The sequence below is a fragment of the Strigops habroptila genome, chromosome 10 (genome assembly GCF_004027225.2).
Source record: "Strigops habroptila isolate Jane chromosome 10, bStrHab1.2.pri, whole genome shotgun sequence".
Classification (NCBI taxonomy): Eukaryota; Metazoa; Chordata; class Aves; order Psittaciformes; family Psittacidae; genus Strigops; species Strigops habroptila.
This window is the reverse complement of record NC_046359.1, coordinates 18,653,379-18,669,451: the sequence shown is the minus strand read 5'-3', so window position 1 is coordinate 18,669,451 and position 16,073 is coordinate 18,653,379. Positions and strand designations below refer to the sequence as shown.

Sequence of the window (16,073 nt, the reverse complement as noted above, 5' to 3'; positions counted from 1 at the left end):
ACACAATTTTAAGTTTGCTGTTTGGTTTTTATCTCAAGGAAAGCTAGACAAATCTTTATTTGGTTCTGCATTCCTGAAAGGAGATATGTTAGTTTTAACGTTCAATCAGATTTAGTTGTCTTAATTTTATGTTTAAATGAGCAGACCTTGTATGAACAGCAGACTCATGGTGTGTCCTGCTTGTGTCAAATAGAAGGTAACTGGACTGGTAGGCTAGCTTAAGAAAAAAAAAAAAAAAGGGCTGCCCCAAATTCTATTAGTTTAATAATATCAATAATGCAGTAAATGGAAAATGTACCTATATTAGATTTTTTAATGTCTGCTGTAGAAAAAAATTACTGTTACCTGCTACCATTGTCTTCGCTGAGGATTAACATATCATTAAGCTTTGCTATGCCATCCTGGAAGATCTGTCTACTAAAATTATTAATCTCTTTCCTCATGAGGCGCTGGCCACCTGCATCCTTAAAAATCAGTCCACTTTGATCCTTGAAAGGAAATTGTGCATCATCATTTGGACATACATTCATGAAGATGACAGGTTTTTTTCCCCTGCAACTGGTCAGATTTGTCTTACAAAAGTATGTCACACACCTCTTTTGATAAAAATATTCCTCTGGTGGGAAAGAAAGCAGTAAATATATCAATAGCTCAGCTAAGTTTCGAAGCTTCTCATGGCAGAGAATCAGAATACATTTGGCTAAAAAGACCCAAACTCCCACTTACAGTGTCTGTCTGAATTAGTCAGAGGAGGATCCAAATGCTACTCTGTGGTTCATCAGCCATGGGACTAGCATGGGAGCAGCATGGAGAGAAACCACATACATAACCTGTGGGACTCTGGGAGCTTCATGTGTTCCTGAGCCTGCATTCACCTTGCTAGGTAAGCATAGCCTAGCCTCTTTCCAGGGTGAGACTCACACTGTCTCCAGGTAGCGGGTTGTCCTAAATGTAAGACAGTCACTATTGCACAGAGAAGGTGGAAGAGCCTTGCCTTTCTTTTCAGCAGACTGGGTGATCAGAACCCCTGAGCTGTGCCCCCATGCTGTGCAGGCAGGTTCCTGGGGTCAAGATGAGGGATAATTTGGGTGTCAGCCCTAAGATGTACCTGTTGATATACAGCCTGGGAACCTTTAAGGATGCTGCAGTTCCTCAGCCTGTGGTTATCTACCTCACTGCATCTTCAGGTAGTGTGCCCTTTCTGACTTAAGTAGTCCAGGTAAAAGCCTTAGTCTTGACACAGTGGCATGGGTTTGTATGTGGTTGCTTGAAGAACTATACTTTGTCATCCATATTGTCTGATGCAGTGGTGGTTGATTTTTTTTTTTTATTTATGTTTTTTTTGTGCTAGGAACCATAATACGTTACAGCACTGCTGCATCTCAGCACAGATATTGAGACTATTTCTGCCAGCCAGATTATTCTAGCACATCTTCTATTTTTCTAGACAGGCATGCATGGAGCCCCCTTGCCTCTTCTCCCCATTTCTGAAGTACTGTAGAAAGCAGCTTTGGTAGACCTTTTCCAACCCAGGGGTGCATCCCAGAGTCCTCCCTACACATCCTTCCTCTTCAGCAGCCGTCCCTACTGAGTAACAGAGGAGAAAGTTGAAATCTGACTTCAGATTTGAGCTGATGGGGTAAGACAAAGCATAACTTATGTGGATGGGAGAGAAGAACTGATGTAGAGTAAAATAAAATCAGTAATTTACAGTGCAATGTTAGTACAGATAACTGAGCTAGCTGTGAACCTGCACATTTGTTGCCACTGCTAAGCCTTCTTTCGTCATGTCTTTGCTATCCTGAACCACTTGAGCTAGCTGTAAAACAGGGTATCTTGATTTCAGAAGCAGTCTAGCAGTTGCAGTGTGAAACATGGATTGATTTACTGTGCTAACACAAAACACACCTAGAACTGTGGTGACAGGAGCTCCTGAGTGCTGAGAATAAACATTGGCTAATAATTGCTGTGATGTGGAGGTGTTATTTAGTTGCAAAATTAAGCATGCGGAAATGAAGAAATACTAGTCCCAGAACATATATTTATGATAGACTTAATTACATTATCAGATTCTATATTTTGCATTGAATACCTGCCTGGTACTTGCTATAATCTTACCACATTAATCAGAAGTTTTTCCTTTGTATTGTATGAGAATATGTGAAACATTTAATGTCTAAGGCAGATGATGCTCATTCAGGGGATGTTATTTTTTCTAGTAATGGCTAGGATCTTTTTTTATCTTCATATTTAATGTATGTCTCCAGGCTTGCTTTATTGCACATCTGCCAGGTCCTGCACTGAATGCAGAATGATTAATTTTCTTACAGGCTTTTTCTGTGCTGCTTCTCACTGTGGTATCTGAGTGCTCTGCAAATACAGTATTAATGAATTTCTTTTTACAACATCACTGTTAGGTGAGGTTGCTTGCTGTTTCTGTCTCTCAGGGACAATGAGTGATTATTAATGGCAGCACAGACACCAGAAGCCAGATCTGAGCATTTGTTTTCTATAGTCGGAATTAAAAAAAAGTGTATCAGTAATTTTAAAAAATCAGTCGCATGTTAGTTGTCAAAATTATTACTAAACAGGCTATAAACTATGATGTTATTTTTATAGGACCTTTGTAACATGCAGACCTAAGGTGTGAAGTTTTGTTTCTTTATAGTTAAAGCTATATTTCACTTTCATATGTAAACAAATACTATGCATATGTGTATATGACTCTCTTGTAGGGTAGGTCTGCCTGTAGGCAAAATTCGGCTCACGGCGTAAACAAACATGTTCTTCTTTATCCTCCTTTTGCTGTGACAGTAGCTTTTTAATGCTTGTTTTCAAGGTTATTGTTTTAGCCTTTTCTCAGCTGTGGTTCAGTCTACTAGATTGAAACATTTCTTGTAACCCTCCTACTCCTTGCACATAATTATGTACCAGTCTTTGTTCCTCAGTAACATTTGAATATTATTGTCTTCAATTAGCAGGTTGTTGTATCATTTCTTACGTGTACAGAATCTAAATCCCTTACTAATTATGATCTTATTTTAGCTGCCAGTGTTAATGCTTTTTAAGACATTCCAGTGGATTTCTTTTCTTCAATTTGCATTGCTCCATTCCTTTTCTATTCACTTTTTCCCCAATACTCCCTTTTCATGAATAATTTTATATAGATATATATTTGCAAGGCATGTTTTTTTGTTTTTTCAGTGCTCATGGAGGCAGATATGAAAAGAGGAGTCTGTATCATAATGTGATGAAAAAAACAATGATTTAACTCAACTAATAGCTATTGAATTATAGCAATGAAAATGGAGATTAATTTGAAGTCATTGTGTTAGGGCAGGTTCTAATCACCACATCACATGTGCTGCTGTTACTGAGCAGCTCATGCACATTTGTCCATGAGGACATGTCCCTGTGTCCTGTGCACACAGGATTACACTCTCCCTTAACCAGATACAACCAAAACAGAGAAACCAAAAAGTTATATTATTGCAGGGAGATAAAGAAATTAGTAGAAAATTGAGCTTTTTGTGCTTTTATTTTTGCACTTGGATTACAAACACTAACAGATACCATTTCATGACAAATTACATCAGTTTATACCTCAGCAGCTGCATGATCCCAGCCTCCTCTTTGCCCTCCCCACCATATGTTGTCCCTGCCTTCTTCCTTGCACCAGTGATCATGTGGCAAGACAGTTCAGGGTGCTGATTTGGCTACAGACTGCTTTTTTTTTTGGCTGGCTTGCCTGTAATTTGCATTAGGTTTCTGCATTACTCAGTGTGTCATCTCAGAGGCATAAATACTGGGTACAACACAGATAGGGAACACATAGCTGGGGTTGGCAAGGGAGGCAGGGCCACTGGAAACTAGTTTAGATAGGCTTAATCTGCCATGGCACCAGAAAGCTCAGAGTTCATGTAATGCCTAGGAACTTTTTTAGTGGTTTTGTTTTTTCCTACGCTTCTGTTTTAATGAAATTGTTGCACAATGGACAGCAATGGTGAATATGATTTATATAGCAGATGAAATGTGTTTAGTCCCATATTCGATCTGCTTCTGTTGGCACACTTAAAGTGCTGCATAGTTTTAGAGCCGAGATGCTCGTGGAATGTGAGTTTCTTCTTACCTTTGGCTGCAATCATGTTCCCTGTCCCTGTCTAGTCGTGGGGGATTGGGAAGAAGACGTTGTATTTTTAACATAATATATAAGAACTGAAAAAAATGTGTTATGTCTTAGAAAAGGTGGAAATCATCTGGGAACATCAGTCCAGTTTCTCCTTATGAAACAAGCTGTGAGTTAAGCACTTTAACCTAGAGCCTCTGTTTACTGCAAACCATAAGAATGTGAAGTTCACCATTTGAGAGAAACTGCTGTTTTCTCTGGAAAAGATTAAGCTATAAGAGTAAGAGATGGCATTTTCTGATAAGTTTCTCAGTGCCTAAAAGATGTTTGGATTTTGAGTGATGTGGGCTTTTGCAAAGGCCATTGGTAGCGTAAATCATGGTGACATTGATTTATATTCAGCCCAGAATATTTGGATTCAGTATTGGAGACAATGTTCTAAATATGGGGACAGTGGACTGTGAGCAGCTTATGAAAGAGCTACCACTGGCAATTTTAAGAAGAAAGTAGACAAGCTCCTGTGAGGAGTGGCCTCATGAGTAGTTTTCTCTGGTGCATGGGAAAGGTCTAGATTGGTTTCAAAGCTGATTTTAGTTGTTCCATAATGATTTGCAAGAAAAACATAAACTTCTGTGTTTAAGCACTTTTCCCTCAATGTAAGAAAGATAGATTTTTTTTAATTTTTTTTTTACCAGTAGACAATCAATCACTGGAACAACCTCCACAAGGATGTGGTAGAGTCCCTGTCGCTGGAGGTTTTCAAGATGTGACTAGACAGGATGCTTGATAATCTCATATAGGCTCCCTTTCCCACAAAATATTGTGTGGAATGATCTTTTGAGGACACTTCTAACCTGGGCTTTTCTATGATTCTGAGAAAGCTTTTAATTCTTCTTCATGTGAAGATAATGTTGAGAATCAATGTAAAAACAATGCAAAGACTAAAAAGAAAATACACTCCATTCATACAATGGGAAATTGGAATCCTGAAGCTGGATCTTGAAGAGATTTCTGCCTGTCCAGATGGCCAGTTCTTGCACAGTGTAACATGAAAATAATATTATCTCATGCATGCTCCATAGAAGTGTAAAGAGTGCTCTTGATAGCTGAAGTTCAGTTCATGGTTTTAGGTAAGGCATTAATTGAATGGAGTTGTAGATCCATTGCTTTCTTTGTCAATCTTTCCTGGGCTGGATTCTCCAAGACTGTGTGAGAGGGAAGGGTGCAGAAGATGAGATAAGCTCTTGCTCTTTTAAAACTCAGCAGTATCAAATTTAGACTAATTTTCTCCTATGATTTTTCAGTAACAAGTAAGCAGGATCCTCTCAGAGGACCAGTAGACTAGGGGCGAGTCCTTCTGAAGGAAGGGAGTAATTTAGATCTGGGTTTCATAGGGTTAAGCAAAGGAGGATTTGAACAGATGGGGAGAAATCCCTTCTTCCATTCCTTTTAAATTTTAAATATTGACATTTTTTGAAAACTCTGCTTAAGCTATACCTTAAAATATGAGTGTTCAAAAGGCAGCTAATGAAAATTGTACTGGCAAGGCCTTTGACACCTGATTTTAATTTCATTTTTATATTTTGATTTATTATGAATCAGGTCTTGTTCCTTTTTATTTTTATTTTGTATTCCTTGGGTACCCATAACAGAGTAGATGCATGATTTGATTTAGATCTTATTAGTTGCTGCTGGAGAGTGTTTCCTGATATTTTCTCAACAACCTTGAGCCTGTGACAAGCAATCTTAAAGCCAATTCCAAGATGAAAGATTAGAACTGCATAATAACTTTGACAGAGTTCTGCATAATGAGAAATACCGAGCAGAATTTCCAAAGCTAGTTGCATCCCATCTTAAAAGAAAGAAGCAGATTCCAGTTTTGTATCAGAGATTCAAGTATTTGAGTATCTACCATTTTGGCAACACTAACATGCAGAAACTCCTGCTTGGTTGGGTTTTGGGAAAACATCTTTCTGTTAGGCACCTAAACTCTTTTAGCTCAGCTTATGTTGCTAAGTGTGCACACATCCACTAATGTCTTGATAGCAAGGAAATGTTTAGCACTGGTTTTATGCCTAAATCCCATGAGAACTCATACGCAACGTTTCTCACTTGTTTCAGTTGGGGAGCTAGATGCTGCAGTGTAAGGTAAGCCATGTCCAGCCCTATGAAACGTGGCTGAAAAGAGCAGGTGGGTAGCATTTTTGTCACATTTTAGATACTCATGTAGATACACAAAATGTCTTTGACACAGAACACCTGCCTGAGTTGCAGAAGATTAGGTTGAAAATCCCGCTCTGTCTGAAGGTTTCTAAATTGTCAGCTTGAAGAAAAGCTGACTACCTGACAGAAAGCAAATTGTTTAAATTAGTATTGAAAAATCTTGAACTTTGTAAAACAGAGTTTGCAATCACAAAGGATTGGAAGTGCAGAGGGTATTCTGTAGTGCCACTCTCTCAGTCCCTCCTGTTCGAGCTCTGCAGTTTGCAGAAAATATCTGTATGCATTTGAAGATGACTCTATAGTAGTCACAAATTCATTTGCTGTGGTTTCCAGTCCCTGCTCTGCTTTACTCCTTCTACTGCCACCCCATATATTTTGAAAAAAATACCTTGCCCTTACTTGTAAAAGAATTAAGCTTCTGATTATAGGACAGGATTTTGAACCTTCATTGGAGTATCGATCCTCCTGTGCAATTCCAAGTGAGGGGCTGGGGTGAACAGTATATCTTCTGTTGCCATTACCTGCTGCTTATTTTAGATGTCTTTTAGCTCAGGAAAAAAAAAACAAAACAAAACAAAAAAAACAATGTTGCTGATAGTCCAGTTTTTATTATAGGTTCTGTAAGAAACTAGTTGCCTAATCTGGGAATAGAGCTTCCACTGGACACACAAATATCCCCAAACTAGGCACCATAATAGATCACAATGTGAAAGAGCTTATTTTCTCTTACGAGTCTGAAGCACACGAACTTTAAGAAGATTCCTTCTTCTGTCTCTGGCAGTGTTCAAGACGAAGTTGGACAGAGCCTTGGGCAACATGGTCTAGGGTGAGGCGTCCCTACCTTTGGCAGGGGGGTTGGAACTAGATGATCTTAAGGTCCTTTCCAATGCTAACTATTCTATGATTTAAGCATGGCCTGCCTTACAGAGTTCTCCACAACTAATAGAAAGAAAAACAAACAACAAAAAAACCTCATTATAATTTAAATTCTGAAGGCAACCAGGGTCTTGAGTTGTTCTGGCTTGTTTTACAGAGAGGGAGAAGGTTCATTTAAGCCAAAAACTCTGTGCCCATCAGAGCCAGATAGGCAAGAAATAAATTCTAATTCTAAGCTCTGCAGTGTCTGTAGACTTTACTTAAAAATGAATACCTTTGCTGAGAGGAATGTCTGTGTTCCCATGGGCAGTACCCTCCCATTAGTAATGTGTAGTTTTGCATTATAAAATATGAGTCATATTCTTTCCAATATCTGTAGTCATTGATTCAAAGACCCATATGTAAATAATATTACCTTTTTTTTATGAATTAAAGCTAGATGTACTGTGCAGCACTTTTAAGATGCTAGGTGTTTAGTAGAAACAGTATCATAACTCTTATGCTTTAAAATTTGTAATAGAAAAAGTCTGTCATGGTAGGTTGATTAGTGTTTTAGTACACAATTGCAGTATGCACTTGACTCTGTTACTAATGCATATGTATTCATGGGTTTGGCAGAAATGGGCACTTTTGATTTCACAAACTTCAGCACAACTACGAATGTTGTTATCGAGCCATCTTGTGAACAGCCAAATTGCTTTTATCTGGTAGTAACCAATCAAGTCCAACATAGCAGGTTCATACAACAAGGAACATCTCCAGATCTTGCTTGATAGTTTAAATGCTGGAATGAATTCTTCCTGTATGGCATTAGTTGGTTGTAGTAGCTGACACCTTTTAGTGTAGAGGAACCAGTAGCGGATGGCATTAGCGCAAATTAGTTGTGACATTTTTAAAACATATGGATAGCATGCAAGTTCCTACCTACAGTTACTGGAAGAGCTAGTAAGAGCTGCCAGGGCTATCTGAGCTCAGAAAACATTTGGTAGGTAGCTGTGCTCCCTTTCCAGGAATTTTGGCACCCCATGCTTTCTGTTATATGCAAAAGCACTAACACGATCTCATCCTGAAAAGAGATGAAGGCTAATGGTACCACCTAGCAGCCCAAAAAAACCCAGGTTAATTTATTGACAGTGAATTTTGTCTTGTCCATTCATGTGGTTCCCATATGTTTCATATCCTCTTGGAGCCTGACTGTCTTCCTAGAACTGTGCCTTATTCAGTCACAGTAGTCTGTGAAGACTGTCAGCTCAAGTGACATAGCACAGACACTTGGACCTCTGAAGCTGTGTGCATGTTTTTGCATTCTTCTAGCTCCTTTTGCTGCTTAGCTCTATCAATATAACATATCTGCTTCAAACCTGCAATTAAAGTATTATGTGCTCAAAGTTATATAAGAAATTGTTAAAAGCATCAGAGCATTAATAAATGTCCAAACCAAGCTGACACTGTTTGACTACACCATTTGGTTTTAATTTGATGAATAGTGTGGAAAGGATACTCAACCACGCCTACCCTTAGGTTGTTGCAACTAGCACAACTGTACCATGAAGTAAACCCATGTGACAAATCTTCGCAGTTTATACATCATTACTTACCAAGCTTTATCTTTGTAACAAGGAATTGCCACGATCATGTTAATACTGGATCTATCTGGTAATATCCTATATCAACTTTCAAATTAACCTTAGGCTTCTACACCACTCTGTTGTGTTGTGAAATTTACGCAGTGTCATTGTTGGAAAGTGAATTACATTAAGCTTGTTCTAAAATTCAACTGTAAGAAAAAACTCCTAGAATTATATATCATGTTACACTCCATCATTTCCATCTCTTATTGCTCATCCTTATAGAGTGATTGTCTCTAATGCTTATGCTTAAGAACAGAGTGCATTCAGCATCTTCTCCTTCCTCTGGACAGAATATAAGCTATATATAATGTGCAAATATTAGTAATTATGTAGTGCACTGTCCGTGTCACTGACAAAGATGTTGAACAGTGCTGGTCCCAGTACCAGCCCCTGGGTAAGACTACTTGTCACTGGTCTCCACTTGGATGTTGAGCTGTTGACCACAACTTTTTGAGTGTGATCAAAATAATGTAAAAAACCAGTATGATGGTTGCAATGTAAAGCTGTCAAAACGAACAGTTCCTAAGCAAAGGGTCACATAGCAACTCTTCTCAGCCGTAAGACAATGAAACCAAACTAAAGGTCATTGTTCTGCACTGCTGGGGTTAGCAGAACCACACACTTACAGAGTGTAACAACTGAAACAAGCGGAGGATGATATTCCCCTTACTCTGTATATCCTTTTAGAAATTTGTAGGTTAGGAACTGCCTTGTCATGGAGTTCAGCAAGCTGTTGTGGTGTTGGGATGATTTTTCCTGTATTTCGTGCATTGCTTTTGAATCTATTTGTATTTTTTTCATCCACAAAACACTAGGCACAGTAGCAATGCATTCTGCGACTTCAGTATCCATATTTCCTCAAAATCTTTTTGATTCACTGTATACAGTTTTACATCTAGTTTGCCTGAGTTTGATTTTACTTTTCTCTCTTTCCTTTTCTCAGTCTGCTTACTGAAGGATACCATTTTAATTCTAACATTATTCTTTATCTTCTTTTCTAGCTGTGCTTGCACCATGTCTTGGGAGAAGGGGTATCTGGTTTTGGTAGTCATATACATTTATGCTGAGCCTCTGTTAAAATGTTTCCAAGTATTGTCTGGAAACGTGTAAAGGTTTTTCTCTTTGGCTTTTGATTTTCTCTTGGCATAAATCCTTATGTTATGAAGGTCTTCTTTCTGAAATTAAATGTTACCAGAATGAGCTTGTGGGATGCAGATCATGTTGTTACAAAGATAGTGAGCTGGAGTACAGTGTGGTCATCCTTCATGAGGCTTCTTGATAGTTGCAGATTGAATCAGTACTATGCAATACTATATATTGCTCAAAATAAATCAAGAGTAGCATCTCAGCTTGTGCATTCTCTAATTGGTCCATGAAGCAGTCATTTATGGTATGTAAAAATATATTCTCCATATCATGTCTTTTTGTACCATCAAGCTGTTTGCAGTTAGGATACAGACTTTTGTTGAATATGACATCATTTTCTTCCCTATCAAATTCAGTGCACATGGATTCTTATGCTCTAGTAAGTGTGTGCATATTTTATTTCACTATCATTTTTATTCTATTGTCTCTTCTTTTGTTTTAAACACTGGTCGAGACCTCATCTGGGGACAAACTTGTCTCCTTTTTTTCTTCCTGTGGTATTAACACGGGAATAAGAATGCTTAATGAATATTCAAGACTAAATGTTCATGATGCTGACAGGACACAGAGCAACACCTTAGTTCCCATTTTATAGATGAAGAAATAAGATGCAGGTGAGAGCCAGGATATCTACTTATTTTGATGTCAGTTTCTGCACACACGATCAGTTGCTTATTTTGGTTGTTATTTTAAAGAGTATTTATCACTGTGTAGCAGTTAATATGCATCAGTGTCATTGTGAACAAGATTAGACAACAAGGGCTCAAACTAACTCTTCAGAAAATGGCATGTGTGACAGCCCTGGCCTGTCTCATGCAGAGTGACTTTCTGGAACACCACCTGTGCTATCCGAATATTCTGGGTTGTTTCAAGCAACTTAAAATATAAGACTGTCCTTTTTCTCTTGAATCCTAGCTTTATTTGCTTCATTCATTTTGTCTTTTGTAATAAACAAAAGAGAGGTGCTACATCAGCAGTCTTTATTCCAAGGACCCAATCCTCCCTGCCAGCAGAACTGTCCCGTCTTTCATATGACCCTGTTACAATCTATTGCTGCTTTCAGATTGATCTTTCATGGTTTTCATATAGGAGTTGCCTGCCTGCCAGTGCATTCAGTAATTTCATATCAATATTGAGCCACCTTCACCCTCAAATCTTTTATCATTTCCAGTTTACATGCATTTTATAGTACAAATCTAATTGATTTCCCTGTCTCTTGTCTCCCTGCCCCACACTCTCATTGCTCTGGCTTTCCTGGGTGTGCATCCAGGTGGCTGTTTCAGGTGCACTTCTGAAGTAATGGCAGCACTTTCTCCTGCAGCTTAACTGAAGGGATTGGCACCAAGTCCACGTTGTGATGATTAGGACTAGAAGTGCACATGCTGTCTTCTGGCCTGGCTTTCATAGGGACCCCAGTGTGCAGCTGCACACAGGCAAGTTATGTAGCCCCTGTCCTGTACCCTGCTGCCATCCCAGATGGCTCTGAGCTGGTCCGTATCTGTCTTATTGTCCTCAAGCGAATTCTGTCTGTCCTGTGTGGTTTGCAGAACATAGCGAAGTCCTTCAGACCTGGTTTTCCATTGGTTCAAAATGTCATAGGGGATAATACAGCTATATGCCTGTCTTTCACAGACATTTGCTGATATTTGCACTGGAGAAATAAGATGATACTTGTGGTCTAGTCTCTCTGGTACATGAATATCCTCTATGATTTCAGTATGCTACCACTTTTATTGACTGTATACTGTGTGTGTCCTTGACTCAGCTAATAACATAGAATCTGTGGAGTTCTGGTTTTTATTTTGCTTTCTACATTTCAAAAAGGCTGTTTGGATGAAAATCAGTGTGTGTTAAAAAGCTGCTAACTGACAAGCTATTGATTTGTATCCTCTATGTATTTCATCAAAGACAAAGCTTTTTTTCCTCACATGTATTTTTCCTCAGTGTACTGTGTGGATTTTTCTGCATTTGACACTGGGACATGTCCATTTGTCTCTTTAAAATGTCTCCATTTTATTGTATGAAGCACCTGCATGACCAAATCAGAATGCTGAAGACCTCAAAAATGCATCTGACATGCTGGTCATAACAGTAATAAATCAAGCGTGAGACTCCAGTTTGCTACAGCAGAGCTGCAGTGTCTATTCTGCATGCTTACTTTTATAAAAGAAGAGACTGTAAAAGTGCCTTATTCTTTTCAGAACCTTAGATCCATGATAAGAAACAAAAGCTCAGCTTCAGTTGTTGTTTGGACTAAGAAAGCAAAAGAAATTCCCAGAGTGCCAACCTGCAACAACCATCAACAATCTTTGTCTACTTTTGCATTATATATCATGAGTTAAAACCTGCAGGAGTTCTAGCACATGCTAAATAAAATTAGAACCAAACTGAGCACCCAAGAAATGTGGTTAGGCTTAAAACTCTTAAGAAAAAATATTTTTTTCCTTTACACAAATTTATTCATAAAGGTTTGGAGAATATATTGCGCTGCTTATGTAGTTACAAAATAAAATATGTTCCTCAAGTAATTGGGCAGTGGGGGAGTGAACGAATAACCAAATGAATTATATATGATAAAACACATGAATGAGTAGGCAAAGGCAAGAGTAGAATGATGAACTGAGGATGAAGTGGAATATAGTGGAGGGGGAGGAGGAATGACATGAGGGGAAACAGTAGGGAAAATTAAATAGAAGGGAGGAATGAATCAGATGAAAGAGAAGGGCAAAACCAGAAAACTGAGTAATTTAGGAAAAGATCAGAAAAGAATGCTGGCAAAAGGTGAAGCATGTTCTTGGTGCACTTGTGACAGTATAGATGAAAGGAGAGAAAAATAATTTGAATTGAGATAGGAATGATCTGGGGAAAAAAAAAAATAGTCAAAGGCTGACTTGGCAGGATAATAGGATGGGATCAAAGGAAAGAGGTAAGGAAAGATGTTAGGAGAAAAGTGAGACGTTGAAGGAAATGGCTACACCGCTACAGACCCAGGTTAGTTTTGGCTGTGCTTCTGCTTTCCTTGTATTGCCTTGGCCAGGTCAGCTAGTGTTCATGGCTTTTGGTAGCCTGGATATAATACTGTAGGGCTGCTCAGAGGATCAGTTAATGGAAGTACAGAAAAAAAATCAATTCTATTATAAAGGTACTATAAAAATAAAAAGCAGTAGCTAAGGACCAAATAATACTGCTCTGTGAGGAGGCATACTCTGTCCTCACTTCTTTGCCTGCCCTGCTTTATGCTTTCTTACCTTCCAGAACTGAGGTTTCTCCTTCAGGGGAAGGAAACGAACAGAACCTGAAGCAGAGCTACAGATGTCTGAGGACCACATTTGAGGAATGATTGCACAAGTGTTATTGCTAGTCAGCACATTTAGAAGTGACTGTTGCCAATACTGATGGGTTTAGAATATATGAGTATCAGAATGGAATCAGGTTGATAAGTTAAAAAGAGAGATGGGGATAAATAGTTACTGCATTTTTGGTAGGCATTTAGCCTTGTTCATTCATAGAAGGCTGTGATTCTAATTCCTCATGTGTTAAGATGAAAAAATGTCCCTGAATTCTTGGATATTTCATCTAGGAAGTATATAAACAAATCTAGTGCTAATCCAAGTAAAGAAAAAGAGTCTTTGAAGGGGGGTAGGGTAAGCAGTGTGTGAGTTTGCTAATCTCTCTTATATTTAAAATAGCTTTCTTTTATAGTAAAAATATATGCAATTATAATTAGGCAAAGAGAGAAAGCCACAATCCAGCTTTAGTAATGCTTTTACTGATAGTATTATAGCCTTCCTTTAAGTGGTAATATGCTTTGTCGCCTGAATCAACTAAGAAAATTACTTTTCCCAATCTCTAAAGCAATCACTTTTATAGCTTCATCTAGTAAATGAGTAGTCTACTCTCCAATAACGAAGGGCAAAAAAAGATGTGGGGTTTTTTTAAATATTCTGGCAAACTTTGTTGCACATTAGTTATCTTACAGACTACTGAATCATCAGACTTGCAAAACAGATTTATACGCAGAAAATGCTATTTATAGGAATGCTGAGTTCTGCTAAGAGGAAAGAATTGAACTGATCATCAGTGCTCTCATGATTCAAAGTTTTATTCAAAATAATCTATGACTATTGATACGAAATACCTTAAATAGCTCAAAAAGAAGTAAAAATTTGATTGAAAAATACTGATGTCAAAGTCAATGCAATACAAGGATTTCTCTCATGTTTGCTGCATCCAGCAGCAAAACCTGTTACAAAAGGCATGAAATGTTTGCTACTTTCAATAAAGTTATTAGAGGGAAAGGAAAAGCTATTTGCATCTTTCCAAGTTACACAAAATTCCTGTGCACAGACTCTTTTGGTTTGGTTTGGTTTTTAAAGATAGTCTAAAATGGGAGTACTAAACCTTGTCCCAAACAATGAGGGTTTCGTATATATAAAAATATAGAAACCCTTATTGATATAGATGAGGGTTTCTATAGAAATATATATAGAACAAAATATACTCACTTCAGAGGCCAAATCCAGGTGGGAAAGAGTAGAGTTGAAGCATGTCTGCTTTCCTGACTTGTTCCATGTGATGAACTGTAGTGTTGGCTGCTTGCATTTGTGGGGTACTTGCTTATCAAATATCTACTGGGTGGCAGCATGTGAATCCCAAGGACGTGGTGACATGGATGTGTCTTAGATAAGAATAGAATACATTTCCAGTGGAAAATGTAGAATGTAAAATTCTACAGTAACAATTAAAAATCTAAAAAAGTCAAGTGCACACCATAGGGCTTAAGAAAAAGAAGTGGGAAGAAAGGAAAGAACTATTACAGTGCAAATAATAAAAACCTATAGGGTTAACAAGGTGAATTTACTTTTAAAAATCATGTTGTTATATAGTCTGCATTAGAGAAAGGGGTATCAGGCTTTAAATCCTGTTTCTAAATATGGGGGGAGGGCATGTTTAACATGGGCTGCACTGCATTTTGTGGTTTTCTTCATGGAATCTCAGTGCTTTATGGATTTATGGAAGCCCTCTGTCTTATGGGTGAAAATGAGAAAGCCACGAGTTTGCTCTGGAAACTGGATTTACATCTTTGGGAGGACCAAAGGTCTGTAGTTGCATGAGTGTCTTTCTTGTTTGCAGTCTAAAATTCTGTGCATAGGTTAATTAAACATGCCCACATGTGATGAATCAACTGAGCTACCTGCTATTCTCAGGGAAGCTCACGTGGAGTGTGCTTGTGCTGTACCTATTCTGTGGGTAAGGAGGAGACCTTTTATCTCTAGGCTGTCGTGTCATAGTTTGCCCACCTTACAATTAAGATGGACCTTTGGCTTTTGGTCACTGAATCAGAAATTATGTGTAGCTGGGTGGGTATTACAAAGAAATATTGTCAGGCCTCTCTTCTGTCTCTTCTGTGACATGGGTTGGGAAGCATTTTGGTTATATGTGTTTTTTCTGCTGAGTAAATCAAAAGTGTCCAGCGGTCACTGCAAATGTGTTCATGTGGGTAAGAGCTGTAACATTCCTATGCTGAACTCTGTCTGCAGCAGGGTACTTAGCTGAGAAATTGGTATTGTGATTACTTGGACTAGCAACAAAGGCCAACATTTGACATCTCCAAAGCCACTGTAAGAGCATATTTAGATAAGCATTACCTTGAGAACTAACTAGCTCCCAATATGTCATTGAAGTTAAAGAAGGAATTGAAAGAAATGAATTCTGACCTTTCCTTTGTTCTCAAGAATCTGCCATCCTGCATCCAGTGATCAAACTCTGCACACACGAGAGTCCCTGACAGGTCTTTTCTGGATCTTCTGTGTCACTGTGGACCCTTGTGTAAGCATGTGGGAAATGTCATCCCAAGCAAATGCCAGTGTTGCCCTCCTATCTGCCTTGTTTGCATGAGGCAAATGGTTATACAAGATAAAAGGCAAACAAATACTGGGGCTTGCCACTTGGAATTTCTGAGAGGCTTGATTTTGAGAGGAGCGGAGGCTGTGATTACGCGGGCATACCTTTAAATGACAGCACTGGCATAAGCAGCTCCTGCATCTTATTGCCCCCAGCCAGAAGCCACG

General features: G+C 38.5%; 1 protein-coding gene across 10 annotated transcripts in view; it reads left to right on the top strand.

The window, feature by feature from the left end:
* PLD5 (phospholipase D family member 5) overlaps positions 1 to 16,073 on the top strand; it is a 175,053-nt gene that overhangs the window by 106,264 nt on the left and 52,716 nt on the right. The window contains exons 1-2 of one of the 10 annotated variants that reach the window (XM_030499808.2): positions 449 to 581; positions 1,448 to 1,639. The exons of the other annotated variants lie outside the window; for them this stretch is intronic. The gene's annotated coding sequence lies outside the window, so the exon portion shown is untranslated. Of the gene's footprint in view, positions 1 to 448; positions 582 to 1,447; positions 1,640 to 16,073 lie in introns of those variants that run through there. 10 annotated transcript variants of the gene reach the window in all.